The following is a 16,509-nucleotide window of genomic DNA, read 5'->3' as shown; positions in this document are numbered from 1 at the left end:
CGCACAGCAAGCAGCAATAACAATGGGGATATTCTTTTCGCTGAGGTCTGAGCGAGTCAGTAAACTGCGCCAGCGCGCTTTTAAACGTCCAAATGCACATTCCACCACCATTCGGCACTTGCTCAGCCTGTAGTTGAACAGGTCCTGACTCCTGTCCAGGCTGCCTGTGTACGGCTTCATGAGCCATGGCATTAAGGGGTAGGCTGGGTCCCCAAGGATCACGATAGGCATTTCAACATCCCCAATGGTCACTTTCTGGTCCGGGAAGAAAGTCCCTTCCTCCAGCTTTCGAAACAGAGCAGAGTTCCTGAAGACGCGAGCATCATGTACCTTTCCCGGCCATCCCACGTTGATGTTGGTGAAACGTCCCTTGTGATCCACCAGGGCTTGCAGCAGCATTGAAAAGTACCCCTTGCGGTTTACGTAGTCGGTGGCTTGGTGCTCCGGTGACAAGATAGGGATATGGGTTCCGTCTATGGCCCCGCCACAGTTTGGGAATCCCATTTCAGCAAAACCATCCACTATTGACTGCACGTTGCCCAGAGTCACTACCCTTGCTATCACCAGGTCTTTCATTGCCCTGGCAAATTGGATCACAGCAGCCCCCACAGTAGATTTGCCCACTCCAAATTGATTCCCGACTGACCGGTAGCTGTCTGGCGTTGCAAGCTTCCACAGGGCTATCGCCACACGCTTCTCAACTGTGAGGGCTGCTCTCATCTTGGTATTCTGGCGTTTCAGGGCAGGGGAAAGCAAGTCACAAAGTTCCATGAAAGTGCCCTTACGCATGCGAAAGTTTCGCAGCCACTGGGAATCGTCCCATACCTGCAGCACGATGCGGTCCCACCAGTCTGTGCTTGTTTCCCGGGCCCAGAATCGGCGTTCCACGGTATCAACCTGCCCCAGTAACACCATGATTTCCACATTGCTGGGGCCTGTGCCTTGTGAGAGGTCTATGGCCATGTCAATTTCCTCATCACTCTCGTTGCCGCGCTGCAATCGCCTCCTCGCCTGGTCCGGGTTTCGCCTTGGCATGTTCTGGCTCTGCATATACTCCAGGACAATGCGCGTGGTGTTCATAGTGCTCATAATTGCCGCGGTGATCTGAGCGGGCTCCATGATCCCAGTGCTAGCTATGGCGCCTGGTCAGAAAAAAGGCGCGAAAGTAGTATCTGATGGACCAGGAGAAGGAGGGCGGGAGGGAGGGAGGGAGGGCCGAGTGACGACATGGCGTACAGGTACAGGAACAGGGAGAAACACAAACAACTGTCACACAGAATGGTGCCCCCAAAGATTAAACTGGAAACCCTGGGCTTAGCAGGCCGTTGATTTCACGGAGGAAGGGGAAGCAAATGAACACAGAACAAATCTATTTTTTACATCTTAAGGTGGCAGCCGACGCTGCAGCATGAGTGACAGCCATACCAATACGACGATGATGGTTACCAATCATAAAATACCATCATCTGCCAAAAGGCAAGGGGCTGCTGCTGTGTAGCAATGCAGCCCCACGTCTGCCAGCCCCACGTCCGCCAGCACCCAGCATCGCCCTCGGCCTCTTCTGGGTGCTTAGCAGACAATACTGGGCAATTGGCAGAAAATAGTATATTATGACTGGTAACCGTCATCATCAAAACAGTAGCATGTCTGCCCAGGTGGCCATGATTGACAGCCATACCAGTATGACGACGATGGGTACCAGTCATAATATACCATCACCTGGAAGGGGCTGGTGCAATGCAGCACTACGGCTGCCAGCCCCACGGCTATCACTCATGCTACACTGTCTACCGCCAAAAGGCAGTTAGCAGCTGCTGCTGTGTAGCAATGCAGTCCCACGTCTGCCGGCACCCAGAGGACATATGGTGACGGTGAGCTCAGCTGAGCTGAGCGGGCTCCATGCTTGCCGTGGTATGTTGTCTGCACAGGTAACCCAGGTAAATAGGCGCGAATCTATTGTCTGCCGTTGCTGTGACGAGGGGGGAGGGGCCTGACGACATGTACCCAGAACCGCCCGCGACACTGTTTTGCATCATCCGGGCATTGGGATCTCAACCCAGAATTCAAAGAAAAGGCGCGAACCGCTTCTCGGCTCGAGCTGTGGCGCAAACGTAGTATCTGACGGCCTAGGGGAAGGAGGGAGGGGGGCCGAGTGACGACATGGCGTACAGGCACAGGGAATTAAAATAAAGAACGGTGGCTGTGCATCAGGGAGAGACACAAACAACTGTCACAGACTGGTCCCCCCCAAAGATTAAACTGAAAACCCTGGGTTTAGCAGGCCGTTGATTTGACGGAGGGAGGGGGAAGCAAATGAATACAGAGAAAATCTATTTTTTTACATCTTAAGACGACGGTGCAGCGTGACTGATAGCCCTCGGCATCTTTCTGGGTGCTTGGCAGCAAATACGGGGCGGTGTATGACGATGGTCTTCAGGCCTATTGCACAATCGGCTGCTCGGGGAAGACTCTGCTAACGTGCGATGACCCGACTTGTAATAGACCGGCTAACAGTCATAATACACCATTTACTGCCAAAAGGCAAGCCCCACGGCTGCCAGCACCCAGATCGCCGATGAAGGCTACCAGTCTACTGCACCGTCTACCGCCAAAAGGCAGTTAGCAGCTGCTGCTGTGTAGCAATGCAGTCCCACGTCTGCTGGCACCAAGAGGACATATGGTGACGGTGAGCTCAGCTGTGCTGAGCGGGCTCCATGTTGTCTGCACAGGTAACCCAGGTAACCCAGATAAAAAGGCGCGAATCTATTGTCTGCCGTTGCTGTGACGGGGGAGGGAGGGGCCTGACGACATGTACCCAGAACCGCCCGCGACACTGTTTTGCATCATCCGGGCATTGGGATCTCAACCCAGAATTCCAAGGGGCGGCGGAGACTGCAGGAACTGTGGGATAGCTGTGGGATAGCTACCCATAGTGCAATGCTCCGGAAGTCGACGCTAGCCTCGTACTGTGGACGCGGTCTGCCGACTAGAGCACCTAGAGCATTTTATGTGTGGACATACACAATCGGCTGTATACAACCGATTTCAATAAAACCGGCTTCTATAAATTCGAACTAATTTCGTAGTGTAGACATACCCTTAATCAGGCATATTTCAGGGAAGGGACCAAAATAATTTCTAGACCACATCTTTTAGAAAAACATCCAATCTTGATTTTAAAATGGTCAGAAATGGAGAATCCACCACAAGCCTTAGTAAATTGTTCCAGTACATTTCAGAGCTATAGTTGCACTTCAAGTAGTAAAACGGACTTGGCCTTCAGATTCAGGCCTTCATGATAACCCCAAGATGCATTATAATTACTCAAAAATGCACTGCCTATCCTTTTATTGTTTTAGTTTAAGATGTTTTAAGCTCAGCCCAGAGACTCTCATCATAGAGTTCTGCACCTACCACATGGGGGACTCAGGTACAACTCAGTGGTTCCCGCGTCTTGCTTCCGAGTCTGGCAGCAAGAGGCAAATGCTATGTGAGGCTCCTTTTCCCAAGGGAAAAGAAATGTTCTTATGACAGTTGAACCAGATTTTACAGCAGAAAGGTAACCAGTTTCTCTCACTCTGGGGTCCCCTCTTGTTCATGTTGCAAATGACAATTTTTAGCAAGATGGATACAATTCACAAAAGCTTAGAAAATCCAACTGTATTTAAATGTAGGGGGGCTACATTTCTCTCTCGTTCAGTGGTGGGCAACCTGTGGCCCGTCAGGGTAATTCCAGCCACTGTGAGCTGCGGGCGGCCGTGCCTGTGGATGGTCAATGGAAACACTGTCTCGCGGCCTGCCAGTGGATTACCCCGACAGGCCGTGTGCGGGCCACAGGTTATCCACCACTGCTCTAGCTCCTGTAAAGCTAAGAAAATTCAGCAGAGCCTTATGCGGAGATTAGAATCTGTCAAATAATTTATTTTAAATACTTCACAAAATGCCTGGAATAAATCATGATATAAATATATTTGTGAATTATTTGACCAAATGTGTAAGATGATAGAATACCAGTAAAAAAAGATGTCTAATAATGTTTTTGGAAAATAACCAAAACTGAGCAAATAAATTATTCAATTTATATTATGATAAATTCCCCTAAGGATGAATTTGGCCATTTTAACCCGAGTATGAGAGTCGTACTGAGAAGTGCAATTTCTGTGTGCACTTACAAAATGCTGACCAGGGGAATAGTTAGTTTTCCATTAAACAATAACGCTCCTTCAGAAAAAAGCAATGAAAGGTTACATCCAGGAAGATTATAAATGCACAATTTTTATAACTGAATAAAATTAAACAGAAAAAAATGGAAGAATACAAGAAAGTAGGAAGAAATATTTGACCAGCAACTAGCCCAGTGGAGCCCCAATTTTGATCAAGACCTCTAGACACAACTGTAATACAAATATATAATGAAATATATTTCATCAAGCTATTTTCAACTTTCTGAGAGCGCAATACTTTCTGTATTTCTTAAATAAGGTACTGTCTGTGAGGGCAGAGACAAAGTCCTGAGTTTCCAACAGAATCCATGAGGCAGTGTGTAATAAATTCCAGAACTCTACGTAGAGGGACAGAATAAACAGTAATTTTAAAAGTTCCATGAGGCCTTTAGAAACAAAATCCAAAAAGTCACGTTTAACAACAAGGCAGAATTAATTTCTGGTTAATGCATTTAACAGGCATATAAATGGCTTTGAACCAGAGCTGGATAATGTTGTAATATAGTAAACAATTCTTCCTGTCTTTATAAAGCTATTAGAGCACGCGCGCGCACACACACACACACACACACACACAAATCTATCTGTTGTGTAAAAGTGTGTGTCATTAATCTCATGATTAACCCATTCAACATATGATAGTAATCAGAGTAAGAACAGTTCCAAGTCAGAGTGTGGCATTTGGATCCTATATTTACCCTAAATTTGCCAACCACCTAGCGGTTGTCATGTGTCCAAGGTAAAAGAAGCTTTGCCATTAACAGCGCCAGAAACAGGAGCAGGCCCTTAATGATTCAGTGAATGGGACGTAGGCTCCTAAAAGACCTAGGCATCTTTGAACTTTTTACCCCATTACAATCCATATCCAGCACAAGAAAAATGTACAGGTCAATAATAAAAGATACAATTAGTTCGTCCCAGAAAGTGAGTGAGTGAAAGTTCCAGCCGTATCCCCCACTTCCTGAGCTGTCAGTCTGGGTTCACTCTGGGGAACTGCACAGTCAAGCTCATGAGTGGTAGCTGGACTCCCTTAGTCAGCACCCACCAATTTTTTGAGGTAGTGGCCTGAAGTTGAGGGATGCCACAAATGCTTCAGTTAGAATCAGTATTTGATTTGATGTTGCTATTTGCCTACTGCGGTTAGCTCCAAAACACTTTAGAAAGCCAGTGATATATGAAACTGTTCTTGTACTGATGTTGCTCCATCCTTCCTCCTCTACCATTCTCTTATTAACATCTCCTTGTGTCATGTTAAAAATTAGTCTGTAAGCTCCTTGGGGCAGGAATCATATCTTTTGAGTGAATTAGGAGGTGCCTAGTACACTAGTGGGTGCTGATTTTGTGCTCAGCCAACACTCACAGCCTCATATAACACCTAGAATATTAGCTTTCTTGAGTGATGAATTAGGGGCCAGTATCCCACAGTTATCCCTTACTCTTTCTAAAAAAAATGACTGAACAAACCAGCTCAAATAGACAACAACAGAAAAGCACCAACCTTGCTTTAGTATCTCTTTTAAATAATCTAGTAATGAAAAGTTTACAGTGAAGGCAAAAGCATGATAGCATACAAAAAGACTTGATAAAAGAGCATGGAAAATCCTGAAGTTCTGTGTTTCAGAGATCACAGAATCATAGAAATGTAGGACTGGAAGAGACCTCGAGACATAATCAAGTCCAGTCCCCTGCACTATGGCAGGACCAAGTAAATATTCTAGAGCATCCCTGACAGATGTTTCCAGAGCTTAACTACCCTATTACCAGGTTTCCCCCCTTCAGTCTTTTTTTTCTCAAGACTCAACATTGCCCAGGGTTTTTTTTAATCCTTTTCTAATAGGGGAGGTTTTCATATAATTTTTGTTGCTGTCCTCTGGATGCCTTCCAGTTTTGTCCACATCTTTCCTAAACTATAGTGCCCAGAACTGGACACAGTACTCCAACTGGGTCCCCAGCAGTGCTTACTAGGGCAGGAAAATTACCTCCTGTGTCTTACATGCAACATTACTGTTAATACAAACCAGAAGCATATTAGCCTTTTTTGCAGCTGGATCACATTGACCACATGTACAGTTTGTGGCCCACTATAACCACCAAATCCTTTTCAGCAGTGCTGTGACCTAGACAGTTATTCCCCATTTTGTAGTGGTGAATATAGGATAGGATGTGCTCTTAGAATATGACAGGTTTCAGAGTAGCAGCCGTGTTAGTCTGTATCTGCAAAAAGAACAGGAGTACTTGTGGCACCTTAGAGACTAACACATTTATTTAAGCATAAGCTTCATCGGATGCATAGAATGGAACATATAGGAGGAAGATATATATATATACACATACAGAGAACATGAAAAGGTGGAAGTTGCCATACCCATTCTAAGAGGCTACCTATTTCCCCAAGTTAAGTATCCTCACACCTTCTTGTCAACTGTCGGATATGGGCCATCTTGATTATCACTACAAAAGTTTTTTTTTCTCCTGCTGCTAATAGATCATCTTAATTAAATAGCCTCTTAGAATGGGTATGGCAACTTCCACCTTTTCATGTTCTCTGTATGTATATCTTCCTCCTATATGTTCCATTCTATGCATCCGATGAAGTGGGCTGTAGCCTACGAAAGCTTATGCTTAAATAAATTTGTTAGCCTCTAAAGTGCCACAAGTACTCCTGTTCTCTTAAAATATAAAAGTCTTCTTTCTGCAACCAGGATTGAAATCCTGTCAGCACCCTTTTCTTGTAAGGTGAGCGATTACTCAGTTACATAAACTGGGATGAATCTTAGTCCAGTAGGCTAGCCTAGCTTTTATAGGCACATCCAATCAGTTCGAATGACTAAATAAATAGATGCGGTAGATCAAGAGAAGAGTTAGCGCTGAATTAGTCAGTTGGCAAAGAATAATTCATATGATGAATTAACAGAATGGGAATGCTTCAGCCAATAGCCTGGAATGAAGACAGATGCCTACTTACAGCACTAGTGTCATGAACAATCTCTTCATTTGCTGTTTTGAGAAGGGTCAGGCCAGGAGAGAAAATGTCGCTATTGTGAATCTTGTCAGGAAATTAACAGTTGTTGCTAGTGCTTTTTTTAGATGCACGTCCACCAGCAGCTGCCACGCTGGGAGAGGATGGAGTTGGGGCCTGAATGCTGGATATAAGAGAGGTAAGAGAATGGTTTGGCGTCAGCATGATGTAAGGTTCAGCTGCATAGCCGCAAAGACCAACATCACTGTAGCCTAACTCTGTCCCCCCATCTATGCCCATGAGGCCTCGCTCCATCTGTTGGCACTTCCTGGTAGCCACTCCTCAGAAATGACCTGGAGCAGCTGGATGGAGGATGCCTTGGCCTCCTGGAGCAGCTGGATGGAGGATGCCTTGGCCTCCGGAGAGATTCAGGTTGCCCTGGTGTGGCTCTCAGTCCCCCCACTGCCATCCAGGGTAACTTTTATAGCCCTAGACAAAGCACCCACAGAATGCTGAGAGGAGGCAATAGGTGCGACAGGGCACTTTGGAGCTAACTCAGTATGGATTTATTTTCCGAGCACCAGAGGGGGACAGGTTTCTCACAGGGACATGCAGAAACCCACCGTGCCACAAAAATACACAGTCACCTGCTGCACCCTGTCTCCAGGGAGGCATAGGCACCCACCCCTCCAATGTGCCCCCCTTCCTGCTCCGCTCCCTAGGGACACACAGGAACCTGTCCCCCCTCCCATGGAGACTCAGCAACCTGCCCCCACCTTCCCCAGGGACAGCCAGGAACCTGCCCCCCCATGTGCTCCCCTCCCTAGGGATACACAGGGATGCCTAGGAACCTGCCCCCCTCCTCAGAGACACACAGGAACCTGCCCCACCCCCCACCATGGAGACCCAAGAAGAAACCGGGCCCCAAGCCCCGCCCCCACACATAGAGCCTCCCCCATGCACCAGGGGGCCGGCAGAAGCGCGCGTGCCGTTACTCAAGCGGGCGCGCAATGTGCGGGAACAGGCGTTGTGGGCGGGGCCTGGCCGATCCCCACCCCTGGACCGTTACATCTGGGCAGCCAACTGTGGGAGTCGTGGCGGTTTGTGATTCAGGGCCAGTCGCCCAATTTCGTCCTGCGCTGCCCTCCGCGGCGAGCCTCTCACCTGCCGCCACCATGTGAATACAGGGGGTCCTGGGATGTCTCATGCCAGCTGCCGCCGCTGGGCTGGGCCCACAGGGAGCTCGGGGGGTCAGGCCGCGGGGCGCTGCCTGGTGCCCCCTTCCCAGGCAGCCCTGCAGGGGGCTGCGGATGCTAGGTGGGCGCGGGGCGTGGCGAAGTGGTGAAGGCCCCGTGACAGGCCAGGCCTGGGCGTGTCCCTGAGCCACTGCTCAGTGCACGGGCTGGGCAGGGTGTGGCTGGGACAAGGGTCACAGTCTGCAGCGTGTGGGCATGAGCCGCGGTAGCCCGCTTCCCCGGCTGCTGCCGGGCTGGCCGCGGGTGGGCATGGGGACCGGGCACGCACTGCCGTGTGCCGCGGCGGGGCTCGGGGACTGAAGCCAGGGTGGATCCGGGTTGGGTCAGGTGGCCCCAAGTCACAACCACTATACAGACAAAAAGAACAGGAGTACTTGTGGCACCTTAGAGACTAACACATTTATTAGAGCATAAGCTTTCGTGGGCTACAGCCCACTTCATCGGATGCATATAGAGTGGAACATATATTGAGGCGATATATATATACACACATACAGAGAGCATGAACAGGTGGGAGTTGTCTTACCAACTCTGAGAGGCCAATTAAGTAAGTGAAAAAAAACTTTTGAAGTGATAATCAAGCTAGCCCAGTACAGACAGTTTGATAAGAAGTGTGAGAATACTTACAAGGGGAGATAGATTCAATGTTTGTAATGGCTCAGCCATGCTAGTCATGTTGCTCTTTGTCCCAGGGAGCCTCCCTCAAGATGCCAGGCCCGGAGCCCACCAACCCGCCTTCTAATCTGTTCCTGCCAGCCCAGACTCCCTTCCCTCCAGACCCGCCCCTGGCCCTGGGGGTCTGCCCAGGCTCTCCCTGCTACAGGGCATCCTCAGGGGGCAGATCTGCTGGCACTAGGGGGCCTCCCCCAGGGAGAACATTACCAAGGGAACACCCAGTCCCAGAGAACCTGGTTCTAGCTTCCACTCTGCCCCTAGGCCCTGGTATTGGCAGCAGCTCGTTCAGAGCCCCATTGTGTCGGGGCCCTGCAGACCCCAACCCAGATCAGAGCCCCATTGTGCCAGGCCCTACACAGCCAAGACAGATGGAGGCAGGATTGTTATCCTCATTGTACAGAGGGGAAACTGAGGCACAGAGCAAGGCAGTGACTTGCCTAAGGTCATCCAGGGAGTCAGTGGCAGAGCCTGGACTAGAACCCAGGTATCCTGAGTCCCCACCCAGCTCATGAACCACTGGCCTGTCCTCTCTCTTGCAGCCACCCTAAGCAGGGGGCACCGGTGCTGGGAAGGGTGTATAACAATGGGGTGGGAACCAGGGGAGATTCTCAGCAGGACCAGGCAGTACCTCGCTGTATTCTCCTCACCCCAGGTGGGACCTGCTGTCCATGGCATTATCCCCCTCTCGTGGCACCGCAGGGCCATGTCTGCCCAGGAAGGAGAAGTGCGGGGTCGAGATGCTGGGGGAAACCAGGGTGGGCAGAAATCCCGGGTAGGGCACCGGGGTGTGAGGGCAGAGGATGGGGATGGGGGCAGTGGGTATAGAGGTACTGGGTTAGGTGGAGGCAACAGGGGGCAGAGTCATGGGAGAGGGGGTTAGGCGGACAGTGGAGTGCAGTGTCCGAGTGGGGTGGGGGCTGGGGTGGGTCATTGTGGCTGGAGGGGCAGGGACACAGGGTGGGGAGCGGGCACAGGACAGGATCACAGGGGATGGGGGCAGGGTTGCAGAGTGGGGAGGGGGAACAGGACAGGGTCCCAGGGGCTGAGGGGCAGGGTCGCAGGGTGGGGAGGGGGAACAGGACAGGGTCACAGGGGCTGAGGGGCAGGATCGAGGGGGCACAGGACGAGGTCTCAGGGGCTGAGGGGCAGGGTGAGGAGTGGACTGTGCTCCCCAGCCCCGATGCCCAGGAGCCCCCCCCAACCTTGCTCCCCTGACCCCACTGTTCTCTGTGTCCCTCCCCAGCAGCTGAAGAGGAGCAGGCCAGGGGGACTGCGGCGCCATAGTGGGCAACTCCTGTGCTCGCTCCGTGTCTTCGCCTTGCCGGGCCGGCACTACCAGAGCCTGCCCACCACCTTACTGGACGACCAGGATGCCAGCGCCCGGTATGCCAAAGCCAGCGCCATCCGGGCGCCTCCCCAGGTGTGTGACCCCCTCCAGACTCCCTCAAGGTGTGACCTCACCCTGGGCACCTCCCATATTATGAGTCTGCTCAGAGCTGTCCCGGGTGTGTGCCCCCCCAGGGCTCCTGGGCACCATGCTGGGGCAGCCGTCCCTCTGCCCCACAAAGCTCTCTGCCTCCTCCCCACTCCCATCTTCCATATGGGGATTTCTCTTGGAGACAGCCAGCATCCCCCAGCTCCTGGCTGTTCTCGGAGGCCAGGATTCCCAGGAGCCCCCCACCCCTGACCTGCTGTGAAATAGTGCCAGGGCCCCACTCTGAGCTGGGTTAATCTCCTGACATCCCAGGGCCTCAGGGGGACTCATTTCCAGCTGCTACCCCGGCTGCCAGCTAACCCCACAGCCAGAACAAACCAGGTGGGTCCCAATTCCCAGCCAGGCTGGTGGAGGAAGGAGAAACACCCACACATTCCTGACTCCCACCCACCCTCGCTGTCCTCCAACACCTGGAAGAGTCGCTCCTGTGACCTTCACCCCCCCACCGCAATGCCCCCCATTCTCCCCCACAATGCCACCCCCATCCAGCCCCCCGCAATGCCAGTCTGCAGCCCTTCCCCCTTTCACACACTCGGGACCAAAGGCTCTGGAATCAGTGATTTGTCTGAAGAAGCAAAGCTGGGAATAGAACCCAGGAGTCCTGACGCCCAACCCCCCCGCCCCCCTTCCAGAGCTGGGGCTAGAATCCAGGAGTCCTGGCTTCCAGGCCCACCCCCACGAGACCCCACTCCCCTTCTCACAGGACAATGTCACTCTGCCATGGTTGGGGTGGCATGGAGCATGCATGGGCAGGGGTGGAGGTCCAGCTGTGTTCTCAGTGGTGCTGTTTGTAGCCTCAGGCTGGCCTTTGGGGGATACCAGCCATCAGCCCCTGCCCCTTCAGACGGGGAGTAGGGCAGTGTTTTGGTTTTGACGCTGCTGGCTCCTGCCCTGCCCTGTCATGGGCTACTCCTCTCCTCTTCCCTCCTCCCGTTGCTCCCCTTGCCCCCCAGGGCAGCAGCCCCCACAGCCTCTCTCCCCAGGGCATGGCCAGTTCTCCCCAGCTGAGGGGGAGGCAGGGGCAGGCTGGGGCTGCCATGATGCGTAGGGGGTGCCCTGAGTGCCACGGGAGGAGAGAGTCTTCCCCGCTCGTCCGGAGCCAGGCCAGGGGCTGGGAGCAGCTGGCTCTGAGGAGGGGGGGGCCTGGTGCCACCGCGGTCCCCTTGGCTCTCGGACCCGGTACTGGAACCGAGCGGGGAACCCAGGGCTAGTTCTCAGCAGGGGCCTGATGGTGCCTCACTTTTCCAAGAAGCCACTGCAGTGCCAGATCCAAGAGATGGGCCTGGCGCTGGGGCAGAGCTGGGGGTGCTGGTTCTGAGGGTGGGGCCTGGCACCGGCGTGGGGAGGGGCACTGGCTCTGACTGGAGAGGCTAGTCTTCTTCTGGAGGGGTGGGAGGGCTGGGGCTGGTTGTGGGGCTGGGTCAGAGTGTGGGGCTGGGTCAGAGCATAGGGCTGGTTGTGGGGCTGGGTCAGAGTGTGTGTTGTGTATTTGGTTGTCATGGTAATAGAATCTTGTGTTGCTATGGCAGCTGAGTTAGATTATTAGGGGATAGCCCAGCCTGTTTTGGCTGGCTGTTGGTTAGTTCTGTGTGTAGCAATAAATGGTTGCTCCAAGGTTTACAGCTCTCTGTGTCTCCAATGTTTTCTTCCTAAAATTGTTGCCCCCAAGGATATAACAGTGTGGGGCTGGTTCTGGGGCCTGGGCTGGGTCAGAGTGTGGGGTTGGTTGTGGGGCTGGGTCAGAGTGGGAGGGATCTCGTGCTGGTTCTGCACAAAGCGGGAGGCTGGTGCCAGTTCTGGACGGAGTGGGGGGTTTGGTGCCCCTCTGGTCTGGGGGCGCAGACCCTAGCCAGCCACCCCAGCAGTTGGCTCGCACACGCGCACACACTGTCCCCCCCCACCCCGGCTTCCGGCCTGGCCAGGGGGCGCGGTCTGCAGGGTGTGGGGCCCTGTGGCGAAGAGGAGCTAAGGCCCACCTCAGCCCCCACCTCCACGAAGAGGCTGATGCTTCTAGCAGGGGAGCTGATCACCTTCTCAGCGCCCCCCCCCCCCCCCCCCGCCCATGTTAAAAGATGTGCAGGCATGGCCCTCCCGCTTTTAAAAGTGGGGAGCTATTGCCCCTCTACCCCCACCGGTTCCGGTGTCCTTGGGCCCCCAGGGTGTTGAGGGTCCAAATGTTCTTTGTGCCCAGGGTCCCAATAAATCTTAATCCGCCTCTGGGGCCGTACAGCACAGTAAGACCTGGCATTTACACAGGGCTTTCCAGCCCTAGATCCCAGAGCCTGGCTGGCTTGGTGATTCCATGGCCAGCTGCCATTGCCCCTATGGGTGGGAGGGGGAGGGAGGAATGACTTTGCCTCAACTGCCTAGAGCTGGGCCTGGGCAGTAGTTAGGGTTACTATATGTCCGTATTTTCCCGGACATGTACGGCTTTTTAGTTGTTAATCGCCAGCCGGGAGGATTTTTTAAATATATAAAAACGTCCGGAAAATACGGATGTATGATAACCCTACCCACTGCCCCTCTCTCCTCTTGGGGTGTCAGCTCGCTGCAGCCTGCGGATTGCAACCCCCCCCCCCCCCCCGTCTCCCCGTGCTGCTGCAACCCCACACCCCACCGCTAGGAGCGGTGGCATCTCTGTAGGCAGCTGTGGGTGCGGGGGACCCGCGGCTGCTTCTCCATCCTCCGAGCATCCCCTGCGACTCTGGCAGAGCCTCAGTCTCCCCACTCCGCCCTGGCTGTGCAAGGAGCTCTCCCCCCCCCCGCCAGCGGTCCGTGCAGCTGGGGCTGCCTCCCTCACCTACCTGGGAAGGGTCCGCGCTGCAGCACCTCCCGCAGCTGCCCGGCCTGAGCTGCTGCAGCCTCGCCAGGTCCGGCTGGGAGCGGGGTGGAGGGTCCCATGAGCTCGAGGGCAAGGCCCGGGCCACGCCCGCAGCACTTCTCTGCTCCAGCCCGACCAGAGAGGGAGCCGCGGCTGGGATGCAGCCTCGCAGGTGGGAGCACGCTGGGGTTGGGATGCCCAGCTTGGGGGTAGGCCCGGGGCCCGAAGCAACTTCCCGCCCCCCCGGCTCCGGCTGCTGCTGCGCCTGGCCGGGGGTGCATGGGCTGGAGAGCGGCGGGAGCTGGGAAAGTTGGAGCCCGGGGAGGAAGTGGCTGTTTCGGGTGGCTGGGAGGAGGGGGGAGGAGGCCGGGCTGGGATTTGGGGAAGGGGGCCAATAGGGCAGCGTTGGGACGGGCACTTTGGGGAAGGGTTTGGAATGGGGGCGGGGAAGGGGCGGAGTTGGGGGGGTGCCGTGGAGTGTCCTCCTTTTTCAATGTACAAATATGGTAACCTTAGCAGTAGTTGGGTGACCTCCCCAAACAAATCACAGCTCCCTGGATGCTGTAGAAGGTGGTGTGAACTCAGTGCTGTGCTGCAGGGAAGGTGGTGTGGACATGGGTCGCTGCAGGGAGCAGGGTGCGGGGCTCAGTAGGGGGCGGCGCTCTCCCCATGCGGTCAGTGCTGGCCCCAATGCCCCAGTGTTGCACTAGGAGGCGCTGTGCTGCAGGGAGCAGGGTGCGGGGCTCAGTAGGGAGCGCTCTCCCCATGCGGTCAGTGCTGATCCCAATGCCCCAGCCTGGCATTAGAGCAGGGATTGACAACCTTTCAGAAGTGGTGTGCCGAGTCTTCATTAATTCACTCTAATTGGAATAACTGGGAGTTAGGAGCCTCTGTGAATCTGGCCCTTAGGAGTCCAAGCCTCTTTGAAAGTCAGGGGGACTTGCTGATTTTCAGAGACTTGGGCTCCTAAGAAGAGCTGGAAGAATTTTTTCATCCAAAATCGTTTTTCAGAGAAAAATGTGGATTTGGCACCACAGAAACATTCCTCAAATTAATGTAGATTTCTCTGAATTGTTTCAGTTGGGAAAAAAGCCTCCAAAAGAAATGGAAAGAATTTGACTTTTTGGTTCCAAACTAGTTTTTGCTTTGAAAGTCTCTCTAATTTAATTTGAAAAAAATCAAAAACATTCAAAAATGCTTGAAATAAAAACGAATCAAATGAAATAAGGGGTTTTTTTACTTTTCAATTCACTGAAAATTAAAAAAAAAGTACTTTCCAATTGAGCCCAACACAATTTTATAAAAACGTTTTGCTTTACCTACAAATTTGGAAAATTTCATTTTGGGTTCAACCTGAAACTATTTCCCCCTGTTTTTTTGGGATTGCCAGCGAACTGAGAAAGCCGTTATTCACACGGCTCTACTCTTAAGTCACTTAAGTGCTTTTGAAAATGTTACCTGTAGGCACTTGAAAATCCCACCCCCGGGTGTTAGAAAAAAATACAGAGGGCCAATTCTACTTGCTCCATCTGTCCAACCTGTCTGAGAGCGTCAGTTTGTTCCACGTGCAGGCTGGTGATAGCTGCACACCAGCTCAACCAGCCCAGGGTAGATCCAGAGTGAAACCACGCTAGATTCACACCTCAGATTGGAACGTGGGTGGCCTTTTGTGTCTCTATCGGACAGTGATGCCAAGAGAGAGGACTGGAGCCTTTCAATTCTACAGCAGGTGAGCACTTCAAAGCTAATGCACGTTTGTTGCGGCAAAAGATTGTTACCCAGCCGGTGGCTGCTCGGTGGGAATGCATGGGAGGGTCTCGGCTTAGCTCCCCGCAAGACACACAAACGCCATCTGGCAGAGAAACCAAGGGCTGAGTGGGCTGTGGAGAAGGGGGACCCGCAGTGCAAGGTCCGCAGTCCAGTGCTCAGGCAGGCTGCTCCCCCTTAGAGCTCCTCAGGAGCTTGGAGCCTTGGTCGTGGAGGCTGGAAACAAGTCAAAAACATCCCTGCTCAGCCAGGCCCAGTGAGTGGGAGCCAGTTCCCCATCCCCTCCCGGCAGCCAAGCTCACCTCCGCCTGAGCCCTCTTATCGCCCCTCCTCTCGCCACTTACTGCCTCCGTCCTTTGGACCAGCCCAGATCCCTCCGTGTGGGGGATTGGGAAGGGCCCATCACAGCGAACCCATCCACAAGAGGGGCCTGGCCCATGACGGGGGCTCTGAGCAGCTGGTGAGCAGGGGCGGGGGCAGATGAAGGAACCCACCCACGTACCGAGGTCTGGATCTGTGAGAAGTGGAGTTACCTTGGCCAGCAGTGCTGAGCATGGAGAATCTCACCCATTCCTCACAGAGGACTATTGTGCTATGTTCCTGCACAGCCGGGCAGTGACGGGAGAAGGAGCTGTGGGGCAGGACGACCGGGGCCTATTCCCACCTCTGCCATTGATCCCGGGAGGGTCACTTCAATTGCCCCGTGCCTCAGTTTCCCTGCTTGCTAAGGATTAGTCTTTTGGGGCTGAAATAAACTCTGGTATTGTTGCCGTCTGCCCAAGCCCAGCATCAGGTTTGTGGAGCCTTAGGAGCCCCTGGAAACATCTTTCCCCCCATCCCCTGCTGGCTGCCCGGGCTACACCACCCTCTGCTAGCCCTGCCTGTGCTCTGCTCCCACCCTCAGCCTCCAGCCAGGGAGCGGACTCTCGCCCAGTCCGGGTGGCTGGGAAATGGTGCCTGAGAGGCAGTTTGCACGGGGAGGATGCGCTAAGATGGGGCAGGCTCTGCAGCTGTAGGGTGACAGGATAGGGGGTAAGACTCCTGGTCCTAGAGACCCTCCTTGACCCCAATCCTAGCAGCACCCACCTGCCCCTGACTCGATCCCCCTACCAAGGTGCAGCCCAATGGCCAGGAGGGGCGAGAGCCAGGAAACCCCGCCTTAGCTGTTCTTACCTGCCTCCGCTGCCTTCTGTTTTGCCAATGCCTTTCCTAGCTGACCCTGGGCTTCTTTCACCTCCTTAGACACTGAAGACAAAGGAAGAGGCATCTGATTCCAGCACAGCAAGGAGATTTCTGTATGAGGTCCATCCCCC

Source organism: Chrysemys picta, chromosome 22 (genome assembly GCF_011386835.1).
Source record: "Chrysemys picta bellii isolate R12L10 chromosome 22, ASM1138683v2, whole genome shotgun sequence".
Taxonomy (NCBI): Eukaryota; Metazoa; Chordata; order Testudines; family Emydidae; genus Chrysemys; species Chrysemys picta.
This window is presented reverse-complemented; position numbering follows the sequence as displayed.